Raw genomic sequence first — 23,496 nt, 5'->3', positions numbered from 1 at the left:
CGGGGATGTTTGCAAGACAACAACCATCTGCACGAACAGTTCGACGAGGTTTGCAGCAGCATGGACTATCAGCTCGGAGACCACGGCTGCGGTTACCCTTGACGCTGCATCACAGACAGGAGCGCCTGCGATGATGTACTCAACGACGAACCTGGGTGCACGAATGGCAAAAGTCCTTTTTTCAGATGAATCCAGCTTCTATTTACAGCATCATGTGTTACAATCCGTGGCTCTACCCTTCTTTCGAACCCTGCTAAACCCTACATTTCAATAGGATAATGCACGACCGCATGTTGCAGGTCGTGTACTGGCCTTTCTGCATACAGAAAATGTTCGCTTGCTGCCCTGGCCAGTGCATTCTCCAGATCTCTCACCAATTGAAAACGTCTGGTCAATGGTGGCCGAGCAACTGGCTCGTCACAATACGCCAATCAGTACTCTCGATGAACTGTGGTATTGTGTTGAAGCTGCATGGGCAGCTGTACCTGTACACGCCGTCCAAGCTCTGTTTGACTGAATCGCCAGGCATATCAAGGCCGTTATTACGTCCAGAGGTGGTTGTTCTGGGTACTGAATTTCTCAGGATCTATGCACCCAAATTGCGTGAAAATGTATTAACATGTCAGTTCTTTCAGGAGTGCCAGTTCTGCAGGGTCGGCAGGAGAGCTTCTGTAAAGTTTGGAGGGTAGGAAGCGAGGCACTGGAAGAAGTAAAGCTGTGAGGACGGGGCGTGAGTTGTGCCTGGGTAGCTCAGTTGGTAGAGCACTTGCCCGTGAGAGGCAAAGGTCCCGAGTTCGAGTCTCGGTCCGGCACACAGTTTTAATCTGCCAGGAAGTTTCACATCAGCGCACACTCCGCTGCAGAGTGAAAATCTCATTCTGGAAACATCCCCCAGGCTGTGGCTAGCCATGTCCCCGCAATATCCTTTCTTTCAGGAGTGCCAATTCTGCAGGGTCCGCAGGAGAGCTTCTCTTAAGTTTGGAAGGTAGGAGACGAGGTACTGGCAGAAGTAAAGCTGTGAGGACGGGGCGTGAGTTGTGCCTGGGTAGCTCAGTTGGTAGAGCACTTGCCCGCGAAAGGCAAAGGTCCCGAGTTCGAGTCTCGGTCCGGCACACAGTTTTAATCTGCCAGGAAGTTTCACATCAGCGCACACTCCGCTGCAGAGTGAAAATCTCATTCTGGAAACATCCCCCAGGCTGTGGCTAGCCATGTCCCCGCAATATCCTTTCTTTCAGGAGTGCCAATTCTGCAGGGTCCGCAGGAGAGCTTCTGTAAAGTTTGTAAGGTAGGAGACGAGGTACTGGCAGAAGTAAAGCTGTGAGGACGGGGCGTGAGTTGTGCCTGGGTAGCTCAGTTGGTAGAGCACTTGCCCGCGAAAGGCAAAGGTCCCGATTTCGAGTCTCGGTCCGGCACACAGTTTTAATCTGCCAGGAAGTTTCACATCAGCGCACACTCCGCTGCAGAGTGAAAATCTCATTCTGGAAACATCCCCCAGGCTGTGGCTAGCCATGTCCCCGCAATATCCTTTCTTTCAGGAGTGCCAATTCTGCAGGGTCCGCAGGAGAGCTTCTCTTAAGTTTGGAAGGTAGGAGACGAGGTACTGGCAGAAGTAAAGCTGTGAGGACGGGGCGTGAGTTGTGCCTGGGTAGCTCAGTTGGTAGAGCACTTGCCCGCGAAAGGCAAAGGTCCCGAGTTCGAGTCTCGGTCCGGCACACAGTTTTAATCTGCCAGGAAGTTTCACATCAGCGCACACTCCGCTGCAGAGTGAAAATCTCATTCTGGAAACATCCCCCAGGCTGTGGCTAGCCATGTCCCCGCAATATCCTTTCTTTCAGGAGTGCCAATTCTGCAGGGTCCGCAGGAGAGCTTCTCTTAAGTTTGGAAGGTAGGAGACGAGGTACTGGCAGAAGTAAAGCTGTGAGGACGGGGCGTGAGTTGTGCCTGGGTAGCTCAGTTGGTAGAGCACTTGCCCGCGAAAGGCAAAGGTCCCGAGTTCGAGTCTCGGTCCGGCACACAGTTTTAATCTGCCAGGAAGTTTCACATCAGCGCACACTCCGCTGCAGAGTGAAAATCTCATTCTGGAAACATCCCCCAGGCTGTGGCTAGCCATGTCCCCGCAATATCCTTTCTTTCAGGAGTGCCAATTCTGCAGGGTCCGCAGGAGAGCTTCTGTAAAGTTTGTAAGGTAGGAGACGAGGTACTGGCAGAAGTAAAGCTGTGAGGACGGGGCGTGAGTTGTGCCTGGGTAGCTCAGTTGGTAGAGCACTTGCCCGCGAAAGGCAAAGGTCCCGATTTCGAGTCTCGGTCCGGCACACAGTTTTAATCTGCCAGGAAGTTTCACATCAGCGCACACTCCGCTGCAGAGTGAAAATCTCATTCTGGAAACATCCCCCAGGCTGTGGCTAGCCATGTCCCCGCAATATCCTTTCTTTCAGGAGTGCCAATTCTGCAGGGTCCGCAGGAGAGCTTCTCTTAAGTTTGGAAGGTAGGAGACGAGGTACTGGCAGAAGTAAAGCTGTGAGGACGGGGCGTGAGTTGTGCCTGGGTAGCTCAGTTGGTAGAGCACTTGCCCGCGAAAGGCAAAGGTCCCGAGTTCGAGTCTCGGTCCGGCACACAGTTTTAATCTGCCAGGAAGTTTCACATCAGCGCACACTCCGCTGCAGAGTGAAAATCTCATTCTGGAAACATCCCCCAGGCTGTGGCTAGCCATGTCCCCGCAATATCCTTTCTTTCAGGAGTGCCAATTCTGCAGGGTCCGCAGGAGAGCTTCTGTAAAGTTTGTAAGGTAGGAGACGAGGTACTGGCAGAAGTAAAGCTGTGAGGACGGGGCGTGGGTTGTGCCTGGGTAGCTCAGTTGGTAGAGCACTTGCCCGCGAAAGGCAAAGGTCCCGAGTTCGAGTCTCGGTCCGGCACACAGTTTTAATCTGCCAGGAAGTTTCACATCAGCGCACACTCCGCTGCAGAGTGAAAATCTCATTCTGGAAACATCCCCCAGGCTGTGGCTAGCCATGTCCCCGCAATATCCTTTCTTTCAGGAGTGCCAATTCTGCAGGGTCCGCAGGAGAGCTTCTCTTAAGTTTGGAAGGTAGGAGACGAGGTACTGGCAGAAGTAAAGCTGTGAGGACGGGGCGTGAGTTGTGCCTGGGTAGCTCAGTTGGTAGAGCACTTGCCCGCGAAAGGCAAAGGTCCCGATTTCGAGTCTCGGTCCGGCACACAGTTTTAATCTGCCAGGAAGTTTCACATCAGCGCACACTCCGCTGCAGAGTGAAAATCTCATTCTGGAAACATCCCCCAGGCTGTGGCTAGCCATGTCCCCGCAATATCCTTTCTTTCAGGAGTGCCAATTCTGCAGGGTCCGCAGGAGAGCTTCTCTTAAGTTTGGAAGGTAGGAGACGAGGTACTGGCAGAAGTAAAGCTGTGAGGACGGGGCGTGAGTTGTGCCTGGGTAGCTCAGTTGGTAGAGCACTTGCCCGCGAAAGGCAAAGGTCCCGAGTTCGAGTCTCGGTCCGGCACACAGTTTTAATCTGCCAGGAAGTTTCACATCAGCGCACACTCCGCTGCAGAGTGAAAATCTCATTCTGGAAACATCCCCCAGGCTGTGGCTAGCCATGTCCCCGCAATATCCTTTCTTTCAGGAGTGCCAATTCTGCAGGGTCCGCAGGAGAGCTTCTGTAAAGTTTGTAAGGTAGGAGACGAGGTACTGGCAGAAGTAAAGCTGTGAGGACGGGGCGTGGGTTGTGCCTGGGTAGCTCAGTTGGTAGAGCACTTGCCCGCGAAAGGCAAAGGTCCCGAGTTCGAGTCTCGGTCCGGCACACAGTTTTAATCTGCCAGGAAGTTTCACATCAGCGCACACTCCGCTGCAGAGTGAAAATCTCATTCTGGAAACATCCCCCAGGCTGTGGCTAGCCATGTCCCCGCAATATCCTTTCTTTCCGGAGTGCCAATTCTGCAGGGTCCGCAGGAGAGCTTCTCTTAAGTTTGGAAGGTAGGAGACGAGGTACTGGCAGAAGTAAAGCTGTGAGGACGGGGCGTGAGTTGTGCCTGGGTAGCTCAGTTGGTAGAGCACTTGCCCGCGAAAGGCAAAGGTCCCGAGTTCGAGTCTCGGTCCGGCACACAGTTTTAATCTGCCAGGAAGTTTCACATCAGCGCACACTCCGCTGCAGAGTGAAAATCTCATTCTGGAAACATCCCCCAGGCTGTGGCTAGCCATGTCCCCGCAATATCCTTTCTTTCAGGAGTGCCAATTCTGCAGGGTCCGCAGGAGAGCTTCTGTAAAGTTTGTAAGGTAGGAGACGAGGTACTGGCAGAAGTAAAGCTGTGAGGACGGGGCGTGAGTTGTGCCTGGGTAGCTCAGTTGGTAGAGCACTTGCCCGCGAAAGGCAAAGGTCCCGAGTTCGAGTCTCGGTCCGGCACACAGTTTTAATCTGCCAGGAAGTTTCACATCAGCGCACACTCCGCTGCAGAGTGAAAATCTCATTCTGGATGTCAGTTCTAGTATAATATATTTGTCCAATGAATACTCGTTTATCATCTGCATTTCTTCTTGTTGTAGCAATTTTAATGGCCAGTAATGATGTGGAGCAAAAAGCAGTATCAGTAAGCAAACAAGCATTGGTTTCGGAATTAAAGTTTCACTTGCTATGAATACAAATAACGCATTACGAAAGCGTCGTTTCCGTATCACATCCTTCTCTTCTTGGTTTTTATAAATATATGAACAAAAACATGGTACATTAACGGTGCCAAATGTGTCTAGACAAAATACGCATTCAAGAACAGAAGAACGTTAGAAATTGTCTTCCTTGCACTATGTTAAGGTACTACTACGGTTCCACTTTAATTTTTCTATTCAAAACAGCAGTTGCGTGCACACTACAGAAATAAAGAATAACAAGCAATCGTATAGAGTAGTCTGTTAATGTTTTGGGCAATGTATAGCATAAGTCTACAGTGCCATCTCCCATCTTTCTTTACCTCCATGGTGGCAATACTGTATACAGTATCTTTGTTGTCACTGAAGCCAGCACTTGAGAATCGCATTGTGGTGGCGAGTGCAAAGGACTTGTAAGCAACTGTGTATTGATAAAACAGTCGTAGCAAATCGGGATAAACTGATATAACTATATTACCTTTAGAGTTTTGACATAATGGTGAATACATGCATCGTGTATGGCTATATTTTTCGTATAGCATACGGAAGATACAAGAAAAGGAGCATGCTGGCATAACTATAAATGTCTTATGTATTTTTGCTTTTGTACTGTTAGACTTTTCTTCGAATAATATGAGTTATGAAAGTGCTTCTGTAAGTAGAACGTACTATTTGTCGTTGATAACAGGTGCCTTTATTCATTTGAGTGTTCTTACGAAAACTACGGTCTTCTTTAAATGTGTGTATATGTAGCTTGATGCTCTTCTTGTAACATGAATCAATATTGTACGAGTATGTGGTAAACTGAACTAGTGTGTAAATATTAGCTCAACCACAGAACTTGTTTATATCACGGAACGCTTCACTTCGTTTCAAAAAATGGTTCAAATAGCTCGAAGCACTATGGGACTCAACATCTGAGGTCATCAGTCCCCTAGAACTTAGAACTACTTAATCCTAACTAACCTAAGGACATCACACACATCCATGCCCGAGGCAGGATTCGAACCTACGACAGCAGCAGCAGCGCGGTTCTGGACTGAAGCGCCTAGAGCGGCTCTTCCACAGCGGCCGGCTCATTTCGTTTCAGAAAATCATTTCTTGCAGCCGCCATCTTACCTCACCAAACGTCAGGCTTTACTAAAAGATGTCTGTCGCGGTACCCAAAACACAGGTGTAAAATTGATTGCACTTTTCTGCGGACCCGTAACATAAATCCTCATAAACATGTATGTTCAATGAGTATGGAGAGCGTGAACATTACAGTTATCGGTATATTGAGGATTTTGAAAAACTAGTTATCCAGAGCATTTATCAATGTCTGGCTGAGACAGTTTGTGTTGGAGGAGCATGCGTTTGCAGATCGTGTAATTACGGGAAATCAGACTGGCAAGTATGTATTGCGTCAAGGATGAGGAAGGAAATTGTCCGTGCCCTTTCAAAGGAACCATCCCGGCATTTTCCTGGAGCGATGTAGGGGAACCACGGAAAACCTAAATCTTGATGGTGGGACGCGGATTTGAATCGCCGTCCTCCCGAAAACGAGTGCAGTGTGCTAGCCACTGCGCCACCTCGCTCGATACCTTACCCTCTGACCGACGTCTTTGCTCCGTTTTTTCCTTCATTTCATGGTTTTCTTGAGATGTAATTGATTGGGGAAAATAAATTCACGTTGTTCGCTAGTCTTCTCGCCACCAAGTAATGCTAAGGACACCGGCACACTGGACGAGTTAGCTAGCGTTGAAATGGCTCTCTACGAGTCTTGTGACGTCACTTTCCGCTATTTCACGGTGAGGAGCCGTTTCTCCACGTGCAAAGCAAATGAGCTGTGTGATATTTCGACGACGTGTCACGCAAAGTAAAACCATTAGGACGCAAGAACGCTCCCTACGTCACAAGTAGATAGCTTGGAGCACTTAGACAGCAAGTCGCTACACTGTATTTGTCGTGTTCAGTAGAAGGCTATTTTCTATGGGATTTATGTTGTACCTTACACCCCATGGATATATGCTGTTTCTAAGCACTACCACATTGAATGTCTCGTGAATGAATCGTTATTGCCACTATTTCTTGGATTAAAACGACAGAAAACGACGTTTTGTGGTAAAATAATCTTTGTATTTAGTTGTTATCGCGTTATAGCTCCCGTGTTGTGAGAGTAGGCCGGTTTAAGAGAACTGTACAGTGAAGATTCATGAAAAACGTTTCGGTCTTATTAGAATTTGTTATAATTACATGTAAATTAAAACATTTCGGTGATTAAAGGCTATGTAAGATAAAATACAAAGTTTCTCAGGGCGAATCTGTAACCTTATTGAGTGGGCAGAGGCACTGTGGGGCAGCGGCGCCGTCACTTTCTACGAGAGCCTGAAAACCATTTTTGTTCAAAAATGGTTCAAATGGCTCTGAGCACTATGCGACTCAACTTCTGAGGTCATCAGTCGCCTAGAACTTAGAACTAATTAAACCTAACTAACCTCAGGACATCACACACATCCATGCCCGAAGCAGGATTCGAACCTGCGACCGTAGCGGTCACGCGGTTCCAGACTGAAGCGCCTTTAACCGCACGGCCACACCGGCCGGCACTATTTTTGTAGTCAACCAGAAAGCAACAGGGGATATACTGATCATATTTTCCAGTCTGCAAGTCCACATTCTTCATTTGCTCACTTAAGAAATATTTCTACTCTGTTTACTCGGCGGGATCAGGAACTAGGATTTTAAATGAAAGTTTTGAGTTGTAATACAATACTGGATACTAAAATTGCTACACCACGATGATGACGTGCTACAGACGCGAAATTTAACCAACAGGAAGAAGATGCTGTGATATGCAAATGATTAGCTTTTCAGAGCATTCACCAAGGTTGGCGTCGGGGCGACTCCTACAACGTGCTGACATGAGGAAAGTTTCCAACCGATTTCTCATACACAAACCGCAGTTGACCGGCGTTGCCTGGCGAAACGCTGCTGTGATGCCTCGTGTAAGGAGGAGAAATGCGTACCATCACGTTTCCGACTTTGATAATGGTCGAATTGTAGCCTATGGCGATTGCGGTTTATCCTATCGCGACACTGCTGCTCGCGTTCGTCGAGATCCAATGACTGTTAGCAGAATATTGAATCGGTGGGTTCAGGAGGGTAATACGGAACGCTGTGCTGGATCCCAACAGCCTCGTATCACTAGCAGTCGCGATGACAGGCATCTTATCCGCATGGCTGTAACGGATCGTGCAGCCACGTCTCGATCCCTGAGTCAACAGATGGGGACAATTGCAAGACAACAATCATCTGCACAAACAGTTCGACGACGTTTGCAGCAGCATGGACTATCAGCTCGGCGACCACGGCTGCGGTTACCCTTGACGCTGCATCACAGGCAGGAGCGGGTAGCCCGCGTGGTCTTGGGCGCCTTGCCACGGTTCTCGCGGCTTCCTCCCCGTCGGAGGTTCGAGTTCTCCCTCGGGCATGGGTGTGTGTGTTGCCTTTAGCGTAAGGTGGTTTAAAAAAATGGTTCAAATGGCTCTGAGCACTATAGGACTTAACATCTGAGATCATCAGTCCGCTAGAACTTAGAACTACTTAAACCTAACTAATCTAAGGACATCACACACATCCATGCCCGAGGCACACTCGCTCGCCTCTGTAATCTCTCGCAGAACTTGTTTATATCACGTAACGCTTCACTTCGTTTCAAAAGATGGTTAAAATGGCTCGAAGCACTATGGAACTTAACATCTGAGGTCATCAGTCCCCTAGAACGTAGAACTACTTGAACCTAACTAACCTAAGGACATCACACACATCCATGCCCGAGGCAGGATTCTAATCTGCGACTGTAGCGGTCGCGCGGTTCCAGAAGGTAGCGCCTAGAACCGTTCGTCCACCCCGGCCGGCTTTTTCAGACACATATCATTTAATAGTACTGTTGTGTATCAGTTTAGAATCTTCGTAATTTTTGTATGAGTGGAGTCAGGTTGGCTTTAATCATAGGAAAAGTTTTACCTCTCCTGCATTTAAATTTTCCTGTCTAGAATTTTTAGGACATAGCTGACAGTAGAACAAGACCTCCGAACTACATCTTTAAGAGACCTTGTATTGATTGGTACTTGCTTAAAAGTCTTGAAACTTGTTATAGATTTATTATTTAACAGGTTTATCAGATGCTGTAATCAAAATTTTCTATCAATCATATAAATGATGCTTAATCTATTACAAATAAGGACATTTTTGTTCAAAATTTAGTTTTCAGTAAATTATTTGAAAATTATTAGACGTAGCTTAAGGGGGTCATATGGTTAATGTTTCTATACTACACTGAAGCGTCATACGAATTTTTATCTTCCTGAGTCTAATATTAAGTGCCTTCAATTTTTCGTAAAATCGTGGATCCTGAGCAAAATATTGTTCCGATAAAGTTGAAATTTGTGACAGGTGATTTTGACATACATTTGCACGTTCTGAACACTTTTTGGCTTTCTAGCTCTATTATTTAGCACCACTTGTTTTTTGTTTAAAACGATGTATTTAGGGAAACATATTTATCTGATCACTCTGAGATTTAACAGATTAAACATTAATATACTGAAGCTTACAATGACAAAGTTTGGAAAAACTATTTCTAATTTTGATTTCACCCTTAGATGACGGCGCAATATTTTGTAGGCTACGCACAGGTACGTTATGGCGGTGTAGCGCTAGTAGTAGTGCACTGGGGTTACGTCCCGCCACACTCGCTCGCTTCTGTAATCTCTCGAATGATACAGCGCTTGTTCCGCCACAGCACCACGTTACAGAACAGACGCTAAGTCGGTAGAGGGTTCGAATCTCGACTTACCTTTTTTTCACATTCGCGTTTTCTAGGAGATTTGGGACACTTTCACGTAATTAATTTAAATCCTTTCTATAATTCTTGATGTTATGTAAAATAAGTGCGATCTGTCAGAAGTGGGTTTGTTGGATTTGGTGAACTTTTATAAGCGTATGTCCTTACTGACTGGATGTGAATCTTTCCTTTTTATCTTATGACGTGTTCATGGACATTTAACTTTTTATTTACATATACCATAGACTCACTAGACAGTCACGAACGGAGCAATACCCCGAGGATAAGGTGCCTATGGAAATTTAAAAAAAGGGACAAATTGGAAAAAAATTAAAGAGGAAGGAAAAGTAGACAAATTAGTAAAATCCGTCAGTCAAAAGAAAGCTTTTTACTGTGTTAAAATAATGAAAGAGTCTTAAGGAAATCATAGTGATGTTAAGGTGTGCAGTTCATTTACCTCCAGTCTGCATTGCGGTACGATCATCAGTTAATTGAAAATACGAGGTGCGGCTAGAAAAAAACCGGACTGATGCTGGAAAAAACATTTATTTACAGTTATTTACAATTTCATGTTATCTCCTTCAATGTACTCTCCTCCTCGGTCTCTACACCGCTCCATACGAATTTTCCACTGTTCACAGCAATGCTGCAGATCATTTTCGGTAAGTCCATACTTTACTTCCGTCGCTTTTTCTTTTACTGCTTCAACAGTCTCAAATCTAGTTCCTTTCAAAGCTGACTTGACTTTAGGGAAAAGAGAAAAGTCACAGGGGGCCAAATCAGGTGAGTAGGGTGGATGATCTAAGTTGGGAATGTTGTGTTTTGCCAAAAACGTCTTCACTGACAACGCACTGTGAGCTGGGGCATTGTCTTGGTGAAGGATCCATGACTTTTTTCTCCACAAATCGTTCCGTTTTCTCCGTACTCGCTCACGTAGGGTAGCCAGGACGCTAATGTAGTAATGCTGATTCACTGTTTGTCCCTCTGGTACCCAATCAATGTGCACAATCCCTTTGATGTCAAAAAAAAAAAACAATCATCGTTGCCTTGAATTTCGATTTTGACATTCGTGCTTTTTTTTTGTCGTGGAGGACCAGGAGTTTCCCAATGCATCGATTGGCGTTTCGTTTCGGGATCGTAAGTAAAAAACCACGATTCATCGCAAGTAATAACATTTTGTAAGAAGGTGGGATCACTTTCAATGTTTTCCAGGATGTCAGAACAAATCATTCTTCGGCGTTCCTTCTGTTCAATTGTGAGACACTTTGGAACCATTTTTGAACACACTTTGTTCATGTTGAAACTTTCATGAAGAATCTGCCTAACACTTTCCTTGTCAACTCCTGTTAACTCAGACACTGCTCTCATTGTTAAACGGCGATCTTGTCGAACAAGTTTACCGATTTTTTCAATGTTTGCATCAGTTTTTGCTGACAATGGTCTGACAGTGCGAGTGTCATCACTGGTGTCTTCGCGGCCATCTTTAAATCGTTTAAACCACTCAAACACTTGTGTTCGCGATAAACAATCATGGCCGTACACTTGTTGTAACATTACAAACGATTCACTTGCAGATTTTCCTAGTTTGAAACAAAATTTGATGTTAACGCGCTGTTCTTTCTGTACACTCAACATTTTCCGACGCACAGACAAAACGTCAACTACTTAAAACAGACGCCACGGGCAGACTGAGTGCAAGAGGCAGATGAAACTCGAGCAGTAGGCGGAGCGAGAGTCACGTGACAGGCCACGCGACTTTCAGCCTTATTGCATTCGTTTTATTGTTTCACCAGTACTAGTCCGGTTTCTTTCTAGCCACACCTCGTATACACCAAAACGTATTAAAAGTGAAGAAGCTATGACAAAGCATCCGCAAAAATGAATCTATTCACAATTTAAATTTAGTCTTTAAAGGTGCTGTTGAGGCTAAGAGGCTAATCAAGAAAGAGACATGGATTTCTAAATGGTTGAGAGTATCTACAGATTTTTTCGATCAAGCAATGCTACGGTGATAGGATTTTAAAAAATGTTCCTCGAGTGCTCCCAGAGTAACGCTAAGAACACCAAATCCAACATGTTGGGGTGGCAGATAAGAAACCATCTATACCGTTAAAAATAGATTCACTGATGTTCCTTAAGACTCTGACAAACATAATTAGCAAGAGTAAGAAATGTAAGCAATACAGATAGCCGTACTGTAGGTACAACCACAGCGGAGGGGTATCTGTTGAGAGGTCAGACAAACGTGTGGTTCCTGAAGAGGTTCAAATGGCTCCGAGCACTATGGGACTTAACTTCTGAGGTCATCACTCCCCTAGAACATAGAACTACTTAAACCTAACTAACCTAAGGACACCACACACATCCATGTCCGAGGCAGGACTCGAACCTGCGACCATATCAGTCGCGCGGTTCCAAACTATAGCGCCTAGAACCGCTCCGCCACTCCGGCCGGCTTCCTGAAGAGGAGCGGCAGCCTTTTCAGTAGTTGCAGGGGCAACAGTTTTGATGAATGACTGATCTGGCCTTGTAACATCAACAAAAACGACCTTGCTGCCCTGGCGCTGCAAACGGCTGAAAGCAAGGGGAAACTACAGTCGTAATTTTTCCTGAGGGCCTGCAGCTCTACTGATGGTTAAAAACGGCGTTAGACAGGGTTCTAGCCTATCCCCGACGTTATTAAATATGTACAGGGAACAAGCAGTAAAAGAAACAAAAGAAAAATTTGGGGTAGGGATTAAAGTTCAGGGAGAAGAAATAAAAACTTCATAGTTCGTCGTTGACACAATAATTCTGACAGAGACAGCAAAGGACTTGGGAGAGCAGTTGAACGGGGTGGACAGTGTCTTGAAAGGAAAATATAAGGTAAACACCAACAAAAGCAGAACAAGGATAATGAAACGTAGTGAAATTAGAACGGAGGATGCTAAGGGAATTCATTAGGAAACGAGATACTTCAAGTAGTAGTTTTGCTGTTAGGGGAGCAAAATAACTGATGATAGCCGAAGTAGAAAGGATATAAAATGTAGACTGGCAATGGCAAGAAAACCGTTTCTGAAGAAGAGAGATTTGTTTACATCGAATATAGATTTATGTGTTAGGAAGACTTTTCTGAAGGCATTTGTATAGAGTTTTGCCATGCATGCCATGGACGACAAACAGTTAAGATAAAAAACAGAAGCTTTAGAAATGTGGTGGTACAGAAGAACACTGAAGATCAGATGGGTCCATCAAATAACTAATGGGAAGTACTGGATAGGATTAGGGAGACGAGGAATTTGTGGTAGAACTTGACTGGAAGAAGGGCTAAGTTGACAAGGCACATTCTGAGACATCAGGGGATCATCAATTTAGTACTGGATGGAAGTGTAGGGGGGGGGGGGGGGTAAAAATCGTAGAGGGAGACCAAGAGGTGAATACAGTAAGCAGATTCGTAAAGATGTAGGTTTCAATAGTTATTCGGAGATGAAGAGGCTCGAATTGGATATAGTAGCAGGGAGCGCTGCATCAAAACAGTCTTCGGACTGAAGACCACAACAACAAGAAGAAGAAATTAACGAACAAGGTGTAGCATTAGGTCTTAGAAACATAATCGAGGCCTTTCACAAGAAAGAATTAAACCAGCGGCTAAGGCGTTGAAGTCTGAGAATATGGACGTTGCAGCTTCATAGGACTACTTAGAAATGGCGCAGTGAGAAATAAAAATGGATGACGAGTTCATTAGAGATGGAGAGAAAACTCGGGTGGGGGAGGACTGGTTAAAGAAATCTACCGTATCCTTTTCAAAGGAATCATCCCTAAGTTTGACTCACGCGATCTGGAGGGAAATCACGGGTGAGTGGTCGATTTCGGTTTACTGGAAGAATTTTAGAAACGTGTGGTTCATCTGTAAAGAAGACCGCCTACAGAACATTAGTGCGACCCATTCTTGACTTCTGATCGGGTGTTGGGCTCCTCAGCAGGTCGGATTGAAGGAAGACATCGAAGCAGTTCAGATGCTGGCTGGTAGATTTGTTACCTGTAGGTTCGCTCAACATGCCAGCATTACGGGGGTACTTCGGGAAATCAGGTGGAAATTCCTGGAGAGAAGACAACGCTCTTTTCGCGAAACACTTTTGAGTAAATTCAGAGACGGGCATTTGAAGCTGACTGCAGAACGATTCTACTGCCGCCGACGTGCATTTCGCATAAGTAACACAATATAAATTAGGTCTCGTACGGAGGATTATATACAGCTGTTTTTCCCTTCCTCTATTTGCGAGAGAAACAGGAAAGGAAATAACTAGTAGCGGTACGAGGTACCCTCCGTCACGCACTATATGATGGCTTGCGGAGTATGCGTGTAGATGTAAATGTAGAATACAGTTCAGCCGCCACGTATCTGTCCTCTAGATATAGTGAAGATAAAATTGCCGAAATAACGGTTCGCACAGAGCTGCTAAAAGATTCATTCTTTCACGCTCCATTCGAGAAAGGAGCGGAAAAAACAAATGTACGATTCAGTGAAACGTATTCTCTACACGCCGTTTACAGTGACTCGCAGAGCATAGATGAGTATGTAGACGTATAAGTTTTGTGGAGAATGAAACAGAAAAGATAGATTACTTGAAAATATTGTCATTTTGCACACAGAAGGACGATGAAATACTGATTCAAGTAAATAAAACAAGAATTTATGCCACTAAGCATAGATATTAAAATTTATGAACTTTCTTGTAATTGTCTTGCAGTACAATATTAGAAATTATTTCACTGTTTGCGACATTGTCTAGTTCTTTCACTAAATATACTGTTTATTATTATTATAGACGTAGGTAGATTGCCTTTCTAGTTAAATAAAGTTTCTTTTAAGAAACAGTTTGCTTTTGGATTGTATTAAAATTTAGCTATGATAGCGTGCAATATTTGTTATGTGCAGTGATGCAGGGACGAATTCATGTGTGGATCAATGGGGGCAAGACGGTTTTGGCATCACCAATATGTCTCAAATAACGTAGACTGTTTTTTCCTTCTTAGTTATATCACATTTTAACTGAAGTGAGAAGAGACACACTGTGGTAATGTAGTACCTGTCTGTGTGTGGGAGAGAGAGAGACAGACAGAGAGAGACAGGGACAGAGACAGGGGGCGAAGGTGTTTGTGTGTGTGTGTGAGAGAGAGAGAGAGAGAGAACACGGGGAGAATGGGCAGGGTTCTTGCTGTGAAAGACGATGTTTGGGTGATGTTTTGTTGAATTGGGAATGGGATTGGATGGAAGCGGGCGTGTGATGAGAGGGGGTCCCACTTTGTGTACTTTCCCGCCTCTCGATTGTACTTACACCCTGTGCTCATGACTGTATTCACAGTACGTGTCATTAACATTCACGTGCCATTTCTTCATACAGTTCTGGGAGCTTCCGTGTTCAGAGGGCGACTGCTCGGGCTCTTTCATCCATTTTCGGAGACTTGGCTGGAAGGCACGGCAGATTTCTTAGATGATCGCAGGAAGCTCTCCCAGACGTCATACATCGAGGAAGGGGCGCGCCTGTGCAACGGGTGAGTGCTCTTCTGCTCCACTTTCAGATTCTTCTTCCCAGCAGACAGTTTTCTGTGTATAGAGTTTGGCGCTATTTCAGATAGGTAATAAGATTTGCGTGTAGGAATAGGCTTGAGGCAACCTGTAGTCTACCTGCACGCTTCATTGAAGGCTGTATGCACCTGCCTGGCATGTCAAGCCAGAGAAACATATTCCGCAGCAGATTTTGGCGGTGTCAGAAAGTCTGGAATTGAGACCAGTGCTAACAAATAAGCTCGCGTTAAACTAGAAATAATTGGTTGGTTTGGTTGTTTGGGGAAGGAGACCAGACAGCGTGGTCATCGGTCTCATCGGATTAGGGAAGGATGGGGAAGGATGTCGGCCGTGCCCTTTCAGAGGAACCATCCCGGCATTTGCCTGGAGTGATTTAGGGAAATCACGGAAAACCTAAATCAGGATGGCCGGACGCGGGATTGAACCGTCGTCCTCCCGAATGCGAGTCCAGTGTCTAACCACTGCGCCACCTCGCTCGGTTAGAAATAATTGCAGTATATATTTTTCCTTAGTTCAGCTCAAGCAGTAGTTAGCAATCAGTTGTGCCAACTTTCAGGTTTGATTCGATTAAAGTCGCGCGGCATTAGCCGAGAGGTCTCAGGCGCTGCAGTCATGGACTGTGCGGCTGGTCCCGGCGGAGGTTCGAGTCCTCCCTCGGCCATGGGTGTGCATGTTTGTCCTTAGGACAATTTAGGTCTTAGTAGTGTGTAAGTTTAGGGACTGATGACCTTAGCAGTTAAGTCCCATAAGATTTCACACACACATACGATTAAATGTAAGTATGTCATTGTATTGCGAAAACTGGCTTTCATCATACTGGTATTAACATGAATTATTTAACTCTAGTGCTGCATCTACATTAAAAGCTGTACAGCTAAACTGTATGGAAAACTTTTTATTTTGGAGTCGCATTCTTCGACACGGTATCAATTTTATGTAAAAACATAGCTGCTGTTTAACTTTACTTGGTCGTTTACAGTACAACGTAATTACATGTCACATTTGTGAAAACTGACACTGAACAGGTCAGACTTAACTTTACTTTCACTGGTAAACCAATCAAAATAATTCCTTTAGTAATTTTCACGAATCCACGCCAACAACGGAATCCATCCTACAACCGTATAGAAGATAGAGAATCAACTTATGTTGTCACTTGTGTATTTCCCAAATTTCTTTTAGAATGGGGACATGTTAATATGTTAGAGAATTTCGACGCAGCGATATCTGACTTAGTGCTTGTCACCGATGTGAAGTGATGTTCTCTCGCAGAGTAATGAATAAATGTATCTTTTATAATGAACTGCGTATACGGTGCCCAGCTATATTGATTAAAGAGAATATCTTCAGCTGTCGGTTTGGATCAGTGTATCTACAGTCGCAGGTTCGAATCCTGCCTCGGGCATGGATGTGTGTGATGTCCTTAGCTTAGTTAAGTCCCATAACGCTCAGAGCCATTTTAACCACACAGTGAGCACGTAAAGATGTCTAGAACAACAGTGTCTCTAGCCGAGGAACATTGCCCACTGAGAGTTGTTGCCTGACTGCATGTAACCCCACGTCTCTCGGCCGTATACTGCAGCGGCAGTGAGGACGCCCCTGTAGAGTTTTCGGTGGAAAGTGTTTGATCGCCCACCGTACAGCCCGGACATGGCTCCCTCTGATGTTCATCTCCTCTCACATGAACCGCTTGCTATGAAGACAACACTTTCACACAAACAACGAACTTCAGACCAGCGTAGAGAACTGAGGGCATTGGAAAGTTGGTACAATGCTACGACAAATGTCTGAGTCGGACCAGCAATACTATGTAGAGAAGTAGCTGGATTTTCACTGTTTTCATTTTGTGACTGATCGGACCTACTTTCCGAATAGCCCACATACATGACGTAGCGTGAGGCGGACGAAACTTGATTGAGAGAATTTCTGGAGAAATTTAAAGAGTGCAGGTATGTGTGGGACAGGTCGTGCAGGGACTATAGCAATCGAATTCAAGAAATGAAGCACGTTTTATTTTTTAACTCTTCCACAACGCTATCATGTGGCAAGGTGACAGAGTAAAATGTATATATTTTATGAACATAATTCTGTCTGCCTTCTGTATTTCGGTTTTTCAGTTTTATTTCCGGTACTCGTTGGAAGTGAAATGTAAATACGAAATACAGAACGATTAGGGATTAGTATTCATTTCCGATGCATATAGGAAATAAAATCTAAAAATATAGACACCATATCCACTTTTACTCATAATATTTACTTGGTTCATTGTTAGGGGTGCTAAAAAATCTAACCTATTTCCAAGTTTTCTGCTACAGAGAGCAAAGAGTAGACTTTCTTTACAGGTCTAGCAACTGCTAAATAGGTCAATTCAAACGCAGCTGTTATTACACTTCTTAGGTGATGCGCGACGCCATAATATTATATTCTTAAAATCATGGGAGACATCTTTTGTGCTACATAAATAAATAAAATAATAAAGTTCACATGAAGATGTTTTGTATCATTTAATTTGCTTTACCGTGCTGTATTTCCTCAGACAACTATAAATCACATTGCAACTTTTAGAAATCTTTTATGATAATAACTGTGGGGGTACAGCTGCACTGAATCTGAGGTGCTCGTAACCTATGCCAGTGGCTAGAAACCGTATATTCGCTGTAACAGCATTTTCTCGCAGCTTATAGCTTCTCCCATGACCATTCCATCTCGTTAAGAATGATTTTATAATGTTCAGCCGTACCGTAAAGCATGCTACATTCATTCCGAGATAGTTACGAAAGTCATCGGCTCCCAGCTCCTCAAATAACGGAACGTGGGTTCAATTTATTTCTTTCCATTAAACACTCCCTTGCTCGCAGTTTTCTCTCGACTTTTTCTTTCTTTGTTTCATAACCTCAGTGAATTTATTATAAACAATTCGCAATCAGCGACAGTAGCAGGGTGGTGCTGTAATCGCTGAATAAAGTCGGTCTCGATCTGTGTTCGCTGCACACGGACTTGGTCGGTTGGTAGGTCGGTCTGCCGGACTGTGCATATACAGGGTGTTTCAAAAATGACCGGTATATTTGAAACGGCAATAAAAACTAAACGAGCAGCGATAGAAATACACCGTTTGTTGCAATATGCTTGGGACAACAGTACATTTTCAGGCAGACAAACTTTCGAAATTACAGTAGTTACAATTTTCAACAACAGATGGCGCTGCGGTCTGGGAAACTCTATAGTACGATATTTTCCACATATCCACCATGCATAGCAATAATATGGCGTAGTCTCTGAATGAAATTACCCGAAACCTTTGTCTGGCGGAATGGCTTCACATGCAGATGAGATGTACTGCTTCAGCTGTTCAATTGTTTCTGGATTCTGGCGGTACACCTGGTCTTTCAAGTGTCCCCACAGAAAGAAGTCACAGGGGTTCATGTCTGGCGAATAGGGAGGCCAATCCACGCCGCCTACTGTATGTTTCGGAGAGCCCAAAGCAATCACACGATCATCGAAATATTCATTCAGGAAATTAAAGACGTCGGCCGTGCGATGTGGCCACGAGGTGTTCGCAGTGTCGTCTAAGGCAGTTTGTACCGCCACTGCCCGCATCTCGTGGTCGTGCGGTAGCGTTCTCGCTTCCCGCGCCCGGGTTCCCGGGTTCGATTCCCGGCGGGGTCAGGGATTTTCTCTGCCTCGTGATGGCTGGGTGTTGTGTGCTGTCCTTAGGTTAGTTAGGTTTAAGTAGTTCTAAGTTCTAGGGGACTGATGACCATAGCTGTTAAGTCCCATAGTGCTCAGAGCCATTTGAACCATTTTGTACCGCCACAAATTCGCGAAGAATGTCCAAATAACGTGATGCAGTAATCGTTTCGGATCTGAAAAATGGGCCAATGATTCCTTTGGAAGAAATGGCGGCCCAGACCAGTACTTTTTGAGGATACAGGGACGATGGGACTGCAACATGGGGCTTTTCGGTTCCCCATATGCGCCAGTTCTGTTTATTGACGAAGCCGTCCAGGTAAAAATAAGCTTCGTCAGTAAACCAAATGCTGCCCAAATGCATACCGCCATCATCAATCCTGTGCACTATATCGTTAGCGAATGTCTCTCGTGCAGCAATGGTAGCGGCGCTGAGGGGTTGCCACATTTGAATTTTGTATGGATAGAGGTGTAAACTCTGGCGCATGAGACGATACGTGGACGTTGGCGTCATTTGGACCGCAGCTGCAACACGGCGAACGGAAACCCGAGGCCGCTGTTGGATCACCTGCTGCACTAGCTGCGCGTTGCCCTCTGTGGTAGCCGTACGCGGTCGCCCTACCTTTCCAGCACGTTCATCCGTCACGTTCCCAGTCCGTTGAAATTTTTCAAACAGATCCTTTATTGTATCGCTTTTCGGTCCTTTGGTTACATTAAACCTCCGCTGAAAACTTCGTCTTGTTGCAACAACACTGTGTTCTAGGCAGTGGAATTCCAACACCAGAAAAATTCTCTGTTCTAAGGAATAAACCATGTTGCCTACAGCACACTTGCACATTGTGAACAGCACACGCTTACAGCAGAAAGACGACGTACAGAATGGCGCACCCACAGACTGCGTTGTGTTCTATATCTTTCACATCACTTGCAGCGCCATCTGTTGTTGAAAATTGTAACTACTGTAATTTCGAAAGTTTGTCCGCCTGAAAATGTACTGTTGTCCCAAGCATATTGCAACAAACGGTGTATTTCTATCGCTGTTCGTTTAGTTTTTATTGCCGTTTCAAATATACCGGTCATTTTTGAAACACCCTGTATGTCGCCTTCAGTAGACCATAATATTACTGCAACCTGAAGTGAAGGCGCTTCGGTTACCAGCGTGTAATCGGAGTTTATAAAATATGCACAACTGACCTAAAAGCATCGACGGTGCGATGCGTTTTTATTAGTCATCACTGTACTTGTCTCGGGACAAACGAGGTATACGTGCCCTGCAACGAACTTGTGACGTCACACTAGTCGACTTGTCTTCTACACTTTGTGAAAGCTAGGCTCCGTGCAGAGTCCACGGGAAATCCGTCATTAATTGAATAGGTGCGCAATAAAGGTCTTAACTTTGTCGTGTGCTATCCAGCACATCCAAGCATTTAAATACGCAGTCAAAAATACCTCAATTCGTCTGAAATACACTACTGGCCATTAAAATTGCTACACCAAGAAGAAATGCAGATGATAAACGGGTATTCATTGGACAAATATATTATACTAGAACTGACATGTGATTACATTTTCACGCAATTTGGGTGCATAGATCCTGAGAAATCAGTACCCAGAACACCCACTTCTGGCCGTAATAACGGCCTTGATACGCCTGGGCATTGAGTCAAACAGTGATTGGATGGCGTGTACAGGTACAGCTGCCCATGCAGCCTCAACATGATACCCAAGTTCATCGAGAGTGGTGACTGGCGTATTGTTACGAGCCAGTTACTCGGCCACCATTGACCAGACGTTTTCAGTTGTTGAGAGATCTGGAGAATGCGCTGGCCAGGGCAGCAGTCGAGCATTTTCTGTATCCAGAAAGGCCTGTAAGGGACCTGCAAGATGCGGTCGTGCATTATCCTGCTGAAATGAAGGGTTTCACAATGATCGAATGAGGGGTAGGTTATCCAACTATGTAATTCCGTAAACATCTGTCACTGATGTAGTAAAAAAAATTTTTTCTTTCTCTGTTAAATAATGAGATAGCTGTGTAATTCTGTGTTAGAGAAATATGGTACCGATGTGTAAAGTTGTATAAGCAAATACCATATTAGCTAGGGCTCCTTGTGCTTGCCAAACACATGGTACAGAATGTAGGCGTGCACCCCCTGAGGATTAATGTAATTATACCCTCAGGTGTTATAGATTACAGCAATGGAATGAAATGTATCACGGAAAACTTTCTTTGTAATTCAAAAATCTTTAAAAATAAATGTTTTAAGTACAAAATTAATCACTCAAGTGCGTGTCCTGTAGCGCTAAATGTGCGTCTTGCTGTAAAATAATTCTGTGGAGGTGTCGTAGTTATCGTCCTCTGTAAGCAAAGTTCTGCTGAAGTCAATGTACTCACCTCATCATAAACAAAAGTGAAATGCTTTGCGTATAGATATCGTAGTTATTATGCTTATTGCCGTGATGAAGAGAGTACTTTACTGTAACGTATTGTTGTGCTACGGAAAAGGCTGTCTCATTGTAGCTATACCACAAAAGTTACTACTAAAACATGTTTTACTTTCCGGAATAATACATAAAAACTGTGCAGATATAAAACAGATACACCGCAAAAGCAACAATGTAAATTGTGTCACACATTAGTAGCGTCGTGATATAATCGCGTAGCTGTCAAAGAAACCAAATACGAAGTCATCTTTAATCTCACAGAAAGTACTTCAAATAAAGAATGTCTTTTCAACTAAACCAAAATGTTGCATTAAAATCTCATTAGCAGTATATGTTCTAAGTATGTAAACCTTATAGTCGTTACGTAATCGTGCAATTAACAAGCAAGAATGTACACACACAATAACACCGTGTCCTCTGTTCACTATAACAATGCATTCGTAATTTCTGTTTAAATAAGTTCTCTTGGTTCTTGACTGGATATTTAACTTCAAACATTGTTGCATGTTAACAGATTCTAAGTCTGACTAGGCATACTAGCAATGTAAAGTGAAAAATTTTATAGCAAAGACGAAGTTAAAAAAACAGATTATCTCTGAATAAACGGTTTTACATGTGAAATGTGGTGCAATCCTTTACTCTTCCTAGTACGCAGACTTTCAACTTCAACGCAATTATCATGTGGTATACGTCGGATTCTGTAAGGTCCATTGTAAATCAGAAAGAATTTGTGACTCAAGTGTTTCTTCTTATGTGACAACGAACGAGCTTTAATGAGAACTTTCTGACCAATATATAATTTATTTGCATTTGCTTTACTGCGTAGTTTGCTATTTTTGTTTGCTGCAGATTTTATATTTTTAATAGCCAATTGGTATTGAAATCCCTTGATTGTTCCTGTTTTGTGAGTAAAACTGTGGAATGTGCTTGTAAAATCTCAAAAAGGTCCTGCCCATCAGTGTCATTACAATTCTCAATTATTTGAATTTTATTCTGAATTAACTCATTAGTATCAAATACACCATCGATATCATCCCTGTCAGTACTTGCAGAGTGATTCCTAGTGTGAAGTTCCGTCGAAAATTCTGAACCGTTGTGTAACAGGAGGTAAAGCCGATTAATTTCCTCGTTATGGTTTGAGAGCCAATCTTCAAATTTCAAAGCTATTGACTTACCTTCTTTCTCTAAACTTATTTCAGCATCGTGAAAGTTTAAGATTGCTTTGTATTCATTCAAAAAGTCTACTCCCAATATCATTTCCGTCGACAGTAATGGAACAATAAGAAAGTTCATAGAGAAGCTGTGGCTTTGACAAAAGAATTCTAAGTTGGTTTGTTGGCGTACATCTACACTTTTTCCAACGATTGCACCTTGTAATTTAATCTTACGTAACGGAAGTGTGGGGCAATCGTTCGATTTGTTGCATTTGCTAAAGGCTGTTTCATTAATTATTCAAATGGGACTGCCAGAGTCAAGTACTGCCGTAAATTTTACGCCATTTACTGCAATGTGAATCACAGGATATGCAATGTTGTTATGTTTTACGTCGTGTTCCTGGAGTAAGACGTCCCTAATGTCTTCCATTTTTACGTAATTACTAGCTACAGCAGCTGCGTCGTCAGTTTCAGAAGTACGTTTTGTGGCTGCCAGCAGTATGAGTCATTGCCTATTGTCTCTTTGTTGGCGCGCGTCGTTATTGGGATTTGGAGACCTAACTTCTACTAATTCACCTTGTCGAGAGGGCCCTGCCCTGTTTGAATCCCGCCAGTTCTGATGCAATTCAGGTCTGTCGTTACGATCATATCGTCTGTCGTCATGTCAGTAGATTCCATAGTTTCTTCCTTGTCGGTCACGTGGTGGAGAATTTCTCGCTGAATCGTAATAGCGCGCTGGACCGCTGCGTCTGAAGTTATTCTGTTTCCTTTGATAATAATTATTTTGGTTCCCATATTGTCTGTTTCTCTGATTGTCTCTGTGATAGTCATTACCGCGGAGAGGTGATCTTTCCCTGTAATTATTACTACCCTGCCAACGGTTGTCATACGGGTGGTGTCTGTTTTGGTCACAATTTACGTTGTAAGAATAGTCTTGTCGTGTCCATTTATTATTTCTGTCATCGCAGAATTGTGACGGATGTGACCTCTAATTGTTGTGCTCCTGTTTTCGCGTTCCGCGATTGTCAGTGTCAATTTCCAATTCTTGTAACAGTCCCTGAAAAGCTTCAATGTCGTCTTTGCAACGTCCTGCCAAAATAATATGCCGTAAATGTTCAGGCAATTTGATTAAGCAAATGCGGATCAGTTCTGAGGGGCTGTAAGG

The 23,496-nt window shown here is 44.1% G+C and overlaps 10 non-coding genes across 10 annotated transcripts; all 10 read left to right on the top strand.

Moving 5' to 3' along the window:
- The first annotated feature begins 739 nt into the window (after positions 1–739).
- Trnas-uga lies at positions 740–814 on the top strand. The gene has a single exon. It is a non-coding gene; the product is annotated as a tRNA-Ser (tRNA).
- A 225-nt stretch (positions 815–1,039) lies between these two features.
- Positions 1,040–1,114, top strand: Trnas-cga. The gene has a single exon. It is a non-coding gene; the product is annotated as a tRNA-Ser (tRNA).
- A 525-nt stretch (positions 1,115–1,639) lies between these two features.
- Positions 1,640–1,714, top strand: Trnas-cga. Its single transcript has one exon. It is a non-coding gene; the product is annotated as a tRNA-Ser (tRNA).
- Positions 1,715–1,939: 225 nt separating this feature from the next.
- Trnas-cga lies at positions 1,940–2,014 on the top strand. The gene has a single exon. It is a non-coding gene; the product is annotated as a tRNA-Ser (tRNA).
- A 525-nt stretch (positions 2,015–2,539) lies between these two features.
- On the top strand, positions 2,540–2,614 carry Trnas-cga. Its single transcript has one exon. It is a non-coding gene; the product is annotated as a tRNA-Ser (tRNA).
- Positions 2,615–2,839: 225 nt separating this feature from the next.
- Trnas-cga lies at positions 2,840–2,914 on the top strand. Its single transcript has one exon. It is a non-coding gene; the product is annotated as a tRNA-Ser (tRNA).
- A 525-nt stretch (positions 2,915–3,439) lies between these two features.
- On the top strand, positions 3,440–3,514 carry Trnas-cga. Its single transcript has one exon. It is a non-coding gene; the product is annotated as a tRNA-Ser (tRNA).
- Positions 3,515–3,739: 225 nt separating this feature from the next.
- Positions 3,740–3,814, top strand: Trnas-cga. Its single transcript has one exon. It is a non-coding gene; the product is annotated as a tRNA-Ser (tRNA).
- A 225-nt stretch (positions 3,815–4,039) lies between these two features.
- Positions 4,040–4,114, top strand: Trnas-cga. The gene has a single exon. It is a non-coding gene; the product is annotated as a tRNA-Ser (tRNA).
- A 225-nt stretch (positions 4,115–4,339) lies between these two features.
- On the top strand, positions 4,340–4,414 carry Trnas-cga. Its single transcript has one exon. It is a non-coding gene; the product is annotated as a tRNA-Ser (tRNA).
- The last annotated feature ends 19,082 nt before the right edge of the window (positions 4,415–23,496 follow it).

The sequence above is a fragment of the Schistocerca piceifrons genome, chromosome 3 (assembly GCF_021461385.2).
Source record: "Schistocerca piceifrons isolate TAMUIC-IGC-003096 chromosome 3, iqSchPice1.1, whole genome shotgun sequence".
Classification (NCBI taxonomy): Eukaryota; Metazoa; Arthropoda; class Insecta; order Orthoptera; family Acrididae; genus Schistocerca; species Schistocerca piceifrons.
This window is presented reverse-complemented; position numbering and strand designations above follow the sequence as displayed.